This window comes from Pan troglodytes, chromosome 7 (assembly GCF_028858775.2).
Source record: "Pan troglodytes isolate AG18354 chromosome 7, NHGRI_mPanTro3-v2.0_pri, whole genome shotgun sequence".
In the NCBI taxonomy this organism is placed as follows: domain Eukaryota; kingdom Metazoa; phylum Chordata; class Mammalia; order Primates; family Hominidae; genus Pan; species Pan troglodytes.
Window position 1 is genome coordinate 89272869 of NC_072405.2, and position 12481 is coordinate 89285349.

Sequence of the window (12481 nt, forward strand, 5' to 3'; positions counted from 1 at the left end):
TCTGAGCACAGTATGTGGAGGTTGCTATGCCCATCCCTCCTCCATGGCAAACATGTGGGCACTGAAAGTCAACTTTGCAGAAACCCACCTTCGGGAGCCCGAGGCCTGAGGATGACAATTCCAGGCTGGCTTAGCTTCAAAATAGGTATTATTTTCCCTCTGTTTGCCACATTGCCTACTTGCTTGGGACAACAGTCAGCAGCACAGGGTCAGCAGCTAACATATTTGGACAATCATTGCTAAGGGAATGGGTTGAAATTGTCATTAGCAGGGCTGAACCTGAGGACACATGCCTTCCACATGTTTCTAAAAATGGCCTTGATGATGAAGACATCTCCTTGGTTTTGAACTATTTTTACAACTCTAGGTAAAACCCCAAGCCCCAGTGAGACTTTCTTGGTATAGTTATCCTTAATTAAATAAATTGGTCTCCGAATAGAAGCAGATACACAAAAACTTTTATTAAGTGGAAGTTAGACTTACTTCATGGTAATTAACCAGTTACAAGTGCATTTAAATTCATGTGTGTGGACACTGTAGAAGTCAAAATGGTCTTTTGAAAGTCCAGTGTTCTGGCTCTGTTTGTGCCAGTGCAACCCCAGGTAGAACCATCCACAAAGTAAGTACAGGTCAACAATGATATCAGACTAGATTGGCAACACCATATTCATTGTTACAAGCATTACAGAACAGAAAAGTCCAAGGACCAGAAGACGATTACTAAAGTGATTCTGACTATAAGCCTTTTCTTCTACTTAAATGCTTCCAGAGGACCAGTGTAGCAAATCCTTAACTCTGGGGGGACAGAGCCACTTCTGCATTTTACACTTAAACGGGCCACAGAAACTGTAAACATTTGGTGGTCTCTTGATGCCCATTTCAAGTAGATGCCAGCTGTCCCCTTGGGAAAGTGCAGTTTAACTGGTATGAACATTTAACATTGTACATCTTCGATCTGAAAATTTCCTTCTGTTTCAATTAGCACCAGTTTATTTAAAAATATTTTTCCTGGTGTTAAATATTTAGGAAACATTTTTTTTTTTTTAAAAACGAATACACAAAGTCCAAAACAATGGAAAGCAAAAGAAATTCAAAAAATTGTTTTAGACAACAGCATTTAGAAAAACAACATCATTTAAACATTCAACAAATCTATGTACAATGTGCCAGAAGCTGGCAAGGAGCATGGCTGCGGAGCACTCAGGTGAAAGGTTTATCAACCTGAACCTCCACAGGCTGTATTTACAGTCAGATAGGTATTCAGAAATGTGTATCAGAACATCTGGATTTGGCTAAAAATCATATAAAAAGACACAATGCCCCTTCCCCAATAACTTCTAATTAGGTAGCAAACAATCCAGTATAACCTTAAGTACCAGGTTTAGAAATGCGTGTTTTTTTTTCCCCCCGTATTTTACAAACAGTTGAGAAACTTTCTCAATGGACACTGAAGAGAACCAGAATGACAGAAATGGAGTTCTTTATTTCCACATTGTCAGATGAAGGAAAAGATATTTTTTCAGGCTGAGTAATGTAGTAAAGCACTGATTAAAGAGCGAAGACAAATTATTAGGGGAAAAAGTTTCATGAAAATATGAAATCAACAAGAGGGCTGAAGAAATTATTTGTGGATATTCTATATAGACTTTCCAAAATATAAGTAATTTTGAAAAAAGATGATTTGCTTTGCTGGACAATATTTTCATATTTTGTTCTTTGAAACTATAACTGATACCCCTTGAATAATATTTTTTTCTGGGATTGAGAATTAAACCCAGCAGATAAAACCTATGCTAACTTTATCCAATGAAATATTCGTTCACTTCATGCAGTTTTGTTTGCTTGTTAATCCAGTGTTACTAGAACATCCACCTTTAAGGAACTGGGCACATTTTCTAACAGCCAACATTTCCCATTTATGCTTACGAAGTAACAAATAAACCATTTCCCATTTATTCATCTTAATGATGGAATTTTTTAGAGCCTGATGTTTCAGAATAAAGTTTCAATCTTTAAAAACATCAAGTAGGAGAATATAGATGGGCTTCCCATATCCCCATAAGGATATGTATCCAAGTTTATTTTGAATAATTTGCAGTTGTGGTAGGTAGCTATGAAAAAAATTTACTTGGATTCGATACAAAATACATGCTACTCTTTGAAAATGCATAGTTTATAATTTTATACATTCATTCACTAACATTAAAGACTTCTGTTAAGCAAGTACTTACCTCTGAATGGTGGTAAAATTATACTTCAAAAGATCTCTAAACATTGGACAGCATTGCCACCTAGCTTTTGAGTTAGCACTCAATGACATGTGAATGCCTGTCATTTCCACACGAGTGTCACACAGGAAGGACTGCTGTTTTCTCTTCATTCTTTCTCCTTTACTTGTTTAGCAGGCACTAAAAAGCAATGTTTTCTACTGATTGCATTTCCACTAAATACCCCATTTTAAAATATTTAATAATTTCATTTTAATATTTTAGATTTGGTGTAGAAAACAATTCAGAAGATGGCTTAATTTTTTAAAGTTTCCTTAAACATTGTCATGGACTAAGGGCAACAGAGGTTTTGTGATTACTGTTGTTCTCTCTCTCCAGTCTTCTCATTTGAAAAAATGACCGTAGGCCACTCGCAGTTGCATCTGATGATAGTCATGAACCCTTTGGGACCTAGCGATTTTTTCTTATCCTGAGTTCTTCTTCTAAGTATATAGGATTTTGATACGCAAAACACTTTGGAAACTATTCTAGTGTCTGGTTATTCCAGAAAGCCTATGTTTAAATGGCTGATCACTGTCCAACCATTAATTACAAAAATAGGAATTTTAGGGTGTGTTGTAGGAAAATATTGATTCAGGGATTTTTTTTAAAAAAACATGTATGATCCACATTCCTGGGTTAGTTTACACCCAGGACATTTTCAGTTATTGAAGTCATGGGACTAGTATGTTTTGGGGATTTTTTAGTTCTTCCCTAAAAAGCTAAGTCTTTTCTAAAGCTTTCTACCAATGACCAAGGAGGCTCCCCGAACAGTCAGGAGACTGTGAAAGGAGGGGCTTTGCTATCATCACAGGTGTTGGTCACATCACAGCCATCGATTTCCAATAAGCAGAGTATGGAAAAAAGGTTTAAAAAGTAAAACAAGGGTTTGTAATCTGCAAAGTTATGCATTGCTCCTCAACCTTTTTTGGGAAAGTATGGGTAGTTTATCATGAAACTCCGCTGTATATCCCTGAGGGGTATATTCACACTCTGGCAGACGCTCTTCCTCTTTCCTCTCGGTCCCAGCCATCTGTGCCCAAAACATAGGAAGGGGGCTCCAGTGGAGTGAGGGACAAGTGCTTAACAACATGAGTGGACTGAAGTCCTTTTCTCTTTCCATAAATACGAAATTATAACAATTATATGCTGCAGGAGCCACTTCCTTTTCACTTACTAAAGGCCAATTCTGCTTTCATGCTCTGTAATTGTGGGCAGAAGTCAGAGCCTGGAGTAATTAAACATGGAGCCCTCTTGCTCTGTCCTCATTGTCCCCTCCTAAGGTGGAACCCAGCTCACATTCCTGGTTCTGATCACTCTATTAGCCTCGCACGTGGAAAGGACCGGTAGGGTTGGTGACTTGCACGGCGGGCTTTGAGGCACAGTGAAAGGATTAGCTATCTGCCTTGTCATTCTTTACAGTGAGTCTGAACAAATCTTTTGTGATGAGCGTGGCTGGCTGTGTGACTGAGCCGCTCTCCTCATGATCACCTAAAACCGTTCAGACAGATGGAATATTTCCCCCGAAGGGAGGGAATAGCCACACTGACTGAGCCTTACATCCCAGTCATAGTAATATTTATCCCCTTGCACCTTAATTTAAGAGAGAGAAAGCAGTAGCACAGAAACAAGAATGTCCCATCAGGGGCTTTGGAACTGAAAAAACATTAACAACAGCCTGGCCTCTAGCTCAGGCAGATGAGGGCAAAGGGGAGGGTAATCTTTCAATGGCAAATTCACTGGGGCTTGCCAAGATGGGGGAAAGCAAGACTGGTAGCTAGAATGGGGACTGTTCTCTTTTAAAGCTGTTTCTTGAGTGCTGGTTTTCCTCTTAAGTCAAGGATGTAGAGAGAATTCAGAAGAAATAGATGAGCACCTTTGTTTTTTTCTGTTTAAAGGAAATTTCCTTCCTTAATGGTAGTCTCACCCCAGGTGCAGCAGTGAAATCTTGGCTCACTGCAACCTCTGCCTGCAGTTTCAAGGGATTCTCCTGCCTCAGCCTCTCAAGTAGCTGGAATTACAGGTGTGCGCCACCACGCCCGACTAATTTTTGTATTTTTAGTAAAGAGAGGGTTTCCCTCTTTCTTCTTTTGTTTTCACTCTTTCTTCCTCTGTTGGCCAGGCTGGTCTTGAACTACTGACCTCAAGTGATCCATCTGCCTTGGACTCCCAAAGTGCTGGGATTATAGGCGTGAACCACTGCATCTGGCCAACTCTGGTTAATTTTCTGAATTAAAAATTTAGGGAAAAGGACCTAGCAAGATAATGTAATAGTTAATTAGACTTGAGAACTGATTTTTAGTATTTTCATGATATAAATAAATCAAGGGGATCTTCTCTTTAGAAGTTGGTAGTTATTAACTATGTGGTGGTGCCTAACATGAAAGAACATTTTAAAAAACAAGGACTACAGTTTAATCACCATCTCTGCCTTCTTTCAAAATCTGTGGTTACCTGCTTTCGGAACCATAGCTTTCTTCTTTCTTTCTTCATGGGTCTTTCTACATCCTGTTATTGTCATGGCAACGGCGCTATGATTCTTTTCCATCAGAAGAGGAAAGGACTAAACTGTTTCATTCTCCAACACTGTATTACTTTAGAAACATAATAATAAATATTATTCATCAAAAACCCTGTTCATGATGTAGGAGTCTGGCCAAAAAGTTTTTTTTGAGGCTCCTTCTAGCTCCACAACCCAACTGCCTGTGAATCACTTTACTCTAAACTCAAGATGTTACACCTAGTAAATTAACGGGAGAAAGGTAAGATGAAATCCATTCATATATTGGACTGCCTTTTAATCATTCACGATGAAAGAAATCTCAGGCATTGCCAATGTCATTTAAATTGCATTCATATTTAAACATGACTTAACCATATTACCAGGCGTTTCCAACTCTGAGTTTACAGTATGTTTTGATTTGATCATTACAGATTATAAATTTGAGCTGGTTTTAAAATTTCTGGCATTGACTTAAGTTTATATACATAGCAAATGTTGTATGCTAGCAGCAAAATAAATTTTCCCCAAAGAGTCAAAACTTTTACTCAGAACATACATTTAGCTAATAAGCTCCTATAATTAACTACCAAATTGGCTGAAATTTAGGGATTAGGGATCTGCTACAGTAAAGGGATTCATCTGGGGATAAATCAGTTTGCACTTGGCAACATGACTGAGTAACGGGTGGGCTCTTTATGTCTATGCTGAAAGGCCTGGACTGAAAAGATGGTTTGAGAACATGGTGGGTCCCTGGGTCTTCTTACGTCCCTAGTCAGTCTGGAAGACTAAGGTTTGAGCCAGGCCTTTAATGAGCCCCTTCCCTCTTCCTTGCAAGCAATACTGAGGCTGACTCAGGTTCAAGACTACTCTGGGTTGGCCTTGGAGGTGGGTAATGTTGATTTTAAATATTCCTATTCTACACTGGGTTCTTACAAAGATCAAATGAAATAGTGTGTGTGAACGAGACGTATCTTATTACATACGTTGAAAGGGTCAGTGACTATCCCAACACCATCAGGACTCTGATGTAAGATAGAGTTTAAAATAACTTAGTCCCTCTAAATGAAGGAAGCAACTTCTAATTTTTTTCATGACATAATTTATTCTCATTTTGCTTTCCCCTCAAAGATGCTAGGGTTTTGTATGTGGAAAAACCTCCTTTTGAGGTTAGTGGACACTCTGAAATAACCTAAATGCCTACCAGTTCTGAAGCAAGGCTTCTGCTGTATCAGAGGTGAAGCAGTGGTAATTTTACTTGGTAACGAAGACTCATGAGGCCGGATGGAGAGGGAAGGAGTGTGGGGAGGCTGGCCAAGGGCTTTGGCACAAGGAGGCAATGTGTGCTCGCTTCAAGCTTCAGAGGCTCCTGGCAGCCTTCTCGGAAGGCACGAGGCTGCTCTTTGCCAGCCCCTCATCACAGTGGCCACGGTAGAAAACACTAAGAAAATTAGGATAACAGTGATTCAACACTTTACGGGGCACAGCCTGGGCATGCCAAAAGGAGGCAGAGTGAGAGAGCTGGATAACTCAGCGTATCTATATTCAAGTCTGCCATGAGAATGATATCTGGGGAGAAATGATCTCTTTCCCCTCTTTTATTTTAGTTGCCCAGATAGTGCCGACATGCGAGTTTGTGGGGCTGATGGATGAACCTGACCTGACAACTGTGGAATGTGAAATCCACTTTTCCCAATAGTTGAAACTGGGGGCTGCAGGCTGCACCTGTCTGTGTATAGCTTCTCTTTGGTCTGCACAGTGTTGGCCAAGAGTTTGAGTTAGTTGTCAACACTTACGTGTCAGGTAATATCATACTTCCACGTCAGAAGATCTAGCAGCCCTGGGCCTGATTTCTGCATGGTTCTGATTGTCTAGAGCTGAGTGTGGGCACCCCTTCAAAGAGGGCATGTGTTCTGCAGTTCAACCTGGTCTCCACCATTCTTGTGTTCCTCTTTGCCTTATCCATATCAATCATTTACAGAACTTGCCTGGTCCTTCTGAGGCACGGACATTTGCAACCTCTCCTATATAGAATTAGGAATCTTTTGGAAATGAGACTCATTTGGTTCAAAACTGTACAGCAATAAAAACTTCTTGGGGACTTTAATGCTAACAATGGAGACATTCCAAGGAGTGAAAACAGAGATTTGCAGGATGCCTCATCTCAGAGACCAGGAGCCAAGCCTGTACATGGCTTTCCCTAACTCTGTGCATTTCTAGTCCTCAAGTGTGCAGATTCTAAAGCCTATTTGAAACCAAGGTCTGAGTGACCTTCTGACCACCTCATAAGAGCTGCCCAACGGGTGTATGGCTGTTCTATCTCAGCTTTGCTTTTGATGTTATCTGCATACTTGGCTAATTAGGCTAGCTTTTGGATTACTAAAATCTTAGAAAGAAAAGATGCTTTCTTGTTTTAACAGTGAGTGGGCTTGAAAAAACTGTACGGCATTATGAAATGGTTTTGGCAAAGCTCTGAATTATTTGTACAGTTTTAATAAACTCTTCACAACTCCCCTCTGTTTCCTGGTCTTGGGAACTCAGTCGCTTTCTGATCACAACCTCATGTGCCTGCTAGTTCTTCACAGTGAAAAATCAAGCACTTGTTCTTTTTGTTTTGTTTCTTTTCCTTTTTTATTTTTTCCCTCCACTATATTTTGGAAGCACTTGTTCTTATGTAGAAATTACAGTTATATAGTTAGTGCTGAGGACAAAATTATTTTAAACACTACTGATCACCTAAGAATTCTATCTTTGGGTCTATCTACTATGATTTTAGAAATTTCCACCAAATGATACTTGCTAGTTAAATGCAAGTATCTGTGATTCTGGTAGGTCAAGTGGTAAACTTGTCTTTGTGACATAGAATTTATCATTTTACACTAAAAAATTTATAAGAATATTTCTCCCATGGCCTATAAGCATACCTGTTAACACATTTTAGATTTAAAATATATAAAATGACTCTTCAGGCGTCTTTTTCCATACTTTGAAAACACACTAGTAATGATAAAAGGAGTAGCTGTTGCTATCTTGATTCTCCTATAATACCCATTCCATCTGATCTGTATTTCTACCCTTGCTGCAGAGGGTTAATTAAAAAGATATGCATCAAAACATTTGCTTAAAAGAGACATAGCCCTTTGTTTGGTGAGCAGGAATTACTTATAATATTAATACTTCCTGTCTGGTAAAATACTATATTTTAAAAAATAAGCTACAATGTATAAAACCAAGGTCATTTCTCACAAAATGTCTGCGTTCTTTGTGATTACAAAACACTGCATCTTGTAAAATATTTCCAGTTAACTTGAGAAGTAGAGTACTGACGCTTATTACCAAAGTGTCATGTCTCTTAGAACTGTAGAAGCCTAATCAGTATATTTCTTGTTTTATTTGGAAAATTAAGTTATAATTGTTTTTGTATTTAAAGGTTACGTTTTGCCAAAACATATTACCATTGTGATTCTCAGACCCACAACAAAAGTTATAAAACATGAGATTGTCTTCAAAAAAAGGAACTATTTACAAAACAGGACCAGAAGTAAAATTCCCATTTTGGTTCCTGGTCCTACGATAGATATACCTTTTAAAGCATGTATATCATTGGATATGGGCTTTTTCAAAGTCAGTCATAATAAGCAAACCAGTTGGTCTTAAATACATTTTATACTTTCTTGCTCTATTGGTGTGCATTACTCAGTGATACAACTGGTACCTAAAAAAAGTGCTAATCTCATTTTATTTACTGACTTCAGGTTTGGCTAGTTACAATGCAAAAAAGATACATGAAACAGTTCCAATATGGAGGAATCCCCACAGGTATGAGGAACAGGGACAGTCCGTGCCGCTGGTAGGGCTACTTTCTTAGAGAAATGAAATTTCCAGTTGACCCGTGTGCCCAGGGCATTCTCCAAAATGATTCACATTCTCATTCATATTCATGAATCCTGCTCTGTTTCCACTCATTTGTATGCACAAATTCTTCCCTGAGTTCACACAGGTCAGTGCTACAGAAGATGTGGTCGATAGCAATTCTACAGGGTCATGAGAAAAAGCAGCACCTTGTCCACAAGAGTCCATGGAAGTTTGTTCGCTAACATGCTATTAAAGCAAAATGTACATCGTTCACGGCTTGCTTTCACCTACGGAATTCTGCTGATAGCTAATAAACAGTCATCCATTGGGTAATGATAAAAAGGACCAGCAAGGCTTTGTATTCACAATTACATTCAGAAAAAGCCTTACATGAGTCTAGGAATACCACCCCCACCCCGTCCCCCTCCCCCACCCCCAGGCATTGCACCTGTGGTTCAAACGTTAGCCTTAGGCTACAGGTCAGCTCCAAACCGTTTTCCCAGGGCACTCCCCTATGCCTCACAAATGTCAGTACTGCCCAGTTCACATAAATTTGTCTTGAAATGATACCATGTTCATTTGAAAAAAAAAATTGTTCTGACTATAAAAGACTTTAGTGATAACAAAATTCTTCCTAGTTTCAGGAGTCTCCAGACCTATTTTTGCATGCCCTTTATTTTTCCCTGAGGAAATGAATATTATTTACAGTATTTTGCTACTATTCTCAAGGTATTCTCTGTTATATGTACAATTCTGGCCACTTTTCTCTGAACCTTTGCAAGTGAATGCTGCACTTTAGAGTCTGATGAAAGGGGAACATGGATTCAGCAGTGCCAACTAATTCAGAACCCAGGGCTGCTTTCAAAAGTGTGTCTTAGTGTGACACCAGAAACAGCAGACTTAAAACTTGAGTGCTCTTGAGATTTAATGGAGGACATTTCAGTTTCAAAAATCTTTCGCAACATATACACATGTGACTATCTCTTTGAAAAGTTTTTAGAAAGGTCAAGAATTGTGTCATTCTCTATTGAAAATTTTCATCTGCAATATGGTTATGTTCGGGCAGGAATTGTCTAATAAAAGGGCACCTTGTTGGTGCCTGGAGCTGCTGACAGGCACTTTGCAGCTAAGCGCACACATTCTTGGTCAGAAACCTACAGCTTTTTTCCTGACACTGGCTTTTGCCAACCAAGGGAGAAAACTTTTCAGCTAGTGTGGTGGAGAGAAGTCCTTATCTGCTAGAGATGGCCCGCTCAGGCTAGGCACAGCAGCCCTGCACTCTTGGCCGGAGGTACTTCCCTTCAGGTCATTCTCTCCTTGCTTTAGGCAACTGCTCCCAGAGGAGAAAATGGCAGCTCCCTGGGAGGTACTTAGGGATGGTGACCACCAGCTGATCAGCACCAAGAAGATGAGCAAGAGCCAGGTGTCCACAGCCCTCTTGTACCTCCCCCCTGACTCCCTTGCTACCTGTGTGTTTTCTCCAGGCTGTCACACTGCCTCCCACCCACCAATGCAGCATACATCTGCTGCGAAGGCCCAAGGCTTAACACCACTGCCTGCTGGCCACTCTGCTTTGTCGCTTTCTGGAGAATGTCCTGTCAGTCACTATGAAATGACTTCTTTGGAGAGAGATGAAAAACCTTTTCTGAAGGCTGGGGTGTCAAAGGATTAAAAAAAATCAAAAGGCTACATCATGCCTTACTTAGAAATATTTTGGGACCAGAATCCATTGTTTTGCATGCCTTTTGCGCAGATAGGCCTCTGAGCTCCCTGCGGTGGCCAGGGCTCCAGTTCCACTGCCAGACTGCTGTGGGAGCAGTCTGCCCAGTCCTCCCCCTCCTCCCAGCCAAACGAACACACACAGAGAACTTGGTTCCACAGAGATGGCATCAAACGAATGTCTGGTTAATTTGGCACTTCATTTAGTTCCAAAATATAACAAAATAATGCTACGTTTAAAAAAAAAAAAACCCCTAACTTGCACGATCAGTGGTGTATATTGGAATTCATAGCTTTCTGGGTGGCCTGTAAGGAGTATAATCCCTTTTCTTCAAGACCAGCCACCTGTGGCTTGGTGGTCTACTAGTTATTCCACGCCTTGGTCCAGGGAATATGTGTCTGTGTCCAGGAAGGTACTGAGGGTCTGTCTGCACCTGAAGCCAGAAAAGAAAGTACACAGAGCCGTGGGCTAGCAGGCAGAAAGCAGCCCCAACTTGGGTAGGAGGTACAGAACTGTGTGAAAAATGCTTTAGAAAGGAGAAGAGATCCCAGGGAAGCTACATTCAGCTCTGTAGTTCTGCTTATACCTGTGCACTGGCTGAACACCAGATAAGGACTGAGCTTGGCTCAGCTAAGCTGGAGCTCAGCACTACTTATGGGGTATATATCTGGGGGTGGAAGCCACGGGGTTTTGCTCCAGGACTGCTCCATAGCAAAGATCTCTCCCTCCTTGTGTTTCAAAGTTCTGGGATGGGGGATGGATTTTATACTTCATGACTTGAATCTTTTTCTATTAGTAACAGTCCAACGATCAAGGGCCAGGGAGCTTTGCTGAAGAGAAAAACCTCTGGTCCAGGACTGTACCCTGTCATTTAAACACATGGTGAACTTGTTTAAACAGGTGACAAGCTCTGGCCGCCCAAGGCCACTGGGCAATCTGCCCATGGCTCAGGGCTTCCTGGACCAGGCCAGAGCATCATCTCGCATCAGTGGTGCTGCATGGGGGTGACAGGACACCAGGAGGAGAAAGGACGTGTTAGAGTAGAGGAAACAAACACATTTCTGCGTTTAAAAAAATGCCATTTCCTGGCTGACCTTGTAAGTCTAAAACATACAGTATTGCTGGTGCTGTGACTAGTACTGATTGGTAATCAAGATGCAAAATTAGATGAAGCTCTTTTTCTCTTCTCTTAAAATAAATGTTTTTAAAGAAAAAAATAAATGAAGAAAAAAACCAGGATCTCTTCCAAGGAGTAATTTTAAAAAATTTATATGAGAGTTTAAAAAATAAAAGTCCCATAATACGTGAATGCACAGATTGTGGATGTTGCGCTGTAGAACCTCCTTATACTTTCTTTTGCTTGTATATAAAAAGAATATCTGTCATTACTAGATGTCTTCTTTTTACGCTTAAAAAAGTGTATGTATAATCTCTAGACATATATTAAACTTTCCTCTGTGCAATTTCATTTAACATTCCTATGGCTGATCCCATGTCCCCTGTCCCTATACAGTGCCTCCTATAAGGTGCTCTTCCTACTTTGCATAGGTATAGGAGAAATAACTCTTTAGCAGGGCAATTGAGAGTTGGGTAGATAGAGAATGAGCTTATTTATAGGGCTTGACGACTCCCCTCTCCCCACACCACTATCCCCCAAACAAACAAGCAAGTAAGTTACAAAGCCCAATAAATGGAACATAGTGCAAGCCCTGGCCCTACTAAACTGAGAAATTCCTATACCTACATGCATTTTCCTTTTGGTGTTATGTTCCCTTTTGAGCAAATTCTTAAATGAATAGCTCCAATATTTTTATAAGAAAAACTTAAAGTTTGGACCTTCCATTTACTCACATAATGTTTATATTGTTAATTAACTCATCTCCCGGACATGCTAAAGCATAAAACCTATAAAAGTGCACTCAGAATGGAAGTGGTTTGTTGATCTAACATGACTTTCTGAACAGGTAGGGCCATGTGGGCTGTGCTCTGTTGTCTAAAGCAAACCTGCTGGGACAGTTTGGAGTTCTCTACCTCTTCTGAAATCAGTCAGTGGTGGAGTCTGGAGAGAAGGAAAATGACCCATTAACCTGGCTACAATCTTGACAGATAAGCAGTAACAAATAGCTCCGAGTTGCCATT

At 40.3% G+C, this 12481-nt stretch overlaps 1 protein-coding gene across 5 annotated transcripts in view; it reads right to left on the minus strand.

The window, feature by feature from the left end:
* Nucleotides 1-436: 436 nt before the first annotated feature.
* ZNF704 (zinc finger protein 704) overlaps nt 437-12481 on the minus strand; it is a 245821-nt gene continuing 233776 nt past the window's right edge. For 2 of the 5 annotated variants that reach the window (XM_063817210.1, XM_054657388.2), the window contains exon 10: nt 437-8868. The gene's annotated coding sequence lies outside the window, so the exon portion shown is untranslated. Of the gene's footprint in view, nt 12402-12481 lie in introns of all 5 variants that reach the window. The other 3 variants (XM_054657390.2, XM_054657387.2, XM_054657389.2) reach the window with 2 other exon arrangements.